The sequence below is a fragment of the Galeopterus variegatus genome, unplaced genomic scaffold, assembly GCF_000696425.1.
Source record: "Galeopterus variegatus unplaced genomic scaffold, G_variegatus-3.0.2 Scaffold10417, whole genome shotgun sequence".
Classification (NCBI taxonomy): Eukaryota; Metazoa; Chordata; class Mammalia; order Dermoptera; family Cynocephalidae; genus Galeopterus; species Galeopterus variegatus.
This window is the reverse complement of record NW_007736528.1, coordinates 103,559-104,344: the sequence shown is the minus strand read 5'-3', so window position 1 is coordinate 104,344 and position 786 is coordinate 103,559.

The following is a 786-nucleotide window of genomic DNA, read 5'->3' as shown; positions in this document are numbered from 1 at the left end:
TGAAGGACTAATAAAAGCTACAACATGGATGAACTTTGAAAACATTATGCTTATGGGACCATGCCCTTTTTCTAAGCAAAAACAACAGATGGCCTTAATAGATAAAAGGTGGCTCCCAAGGGAAGTTAAGGGGAAGGGCTAAGCATAGAGAGGCAAGGCACGTGCACATTTGACCTTTTCAAGGATTGGCCTAAGCTTGGAAATCCCCACCTGCTTAGCATATAAATATGATCTTTTGTGTTACAATAAATGGAACTGCCTGACAGAATCCCTGCTGTGTGTGTGTGTGTTTGTTCCCTGTCTGAGAGAGCAGCAGCGTGCTCACCCATCTCTTGGAATCTCTTTTTGCCCCGTGTCCAGGGGGGAGAAAAGGGCAATCCCTTTGGCCCCAACCATCTAGGGAAAGGAAAAACCTGTTGGGGTCCCATGCGGCTGCTGGAGACGCCCAACATATGCTAAGTGAAAGAAGCAAGCTACAAAAAACCCCAGATATTGTATAATTCCATTTATATAAAATGTTGAGAACAGGCAAATCTATAGAGACGGAAAGTAGATTAGTGGCTGCTTGGTGGTGGGGGTAAGGGAAAAAGGGAGTGACAACTAATGGGTATGGAGTTTCTTTTGGGGGGATGAAAATGCTCTAAAATTGATTGTGGTGATAATTAAACAACTCTGTTAAATTTGTTAAATGATTGAATTGTAAAATTTAAATTGTTAGATTATAAGATATATGAATTGCATCTCAATAAAGCCTTTATAAAATTATAATCAAGTGTTATAATGTCT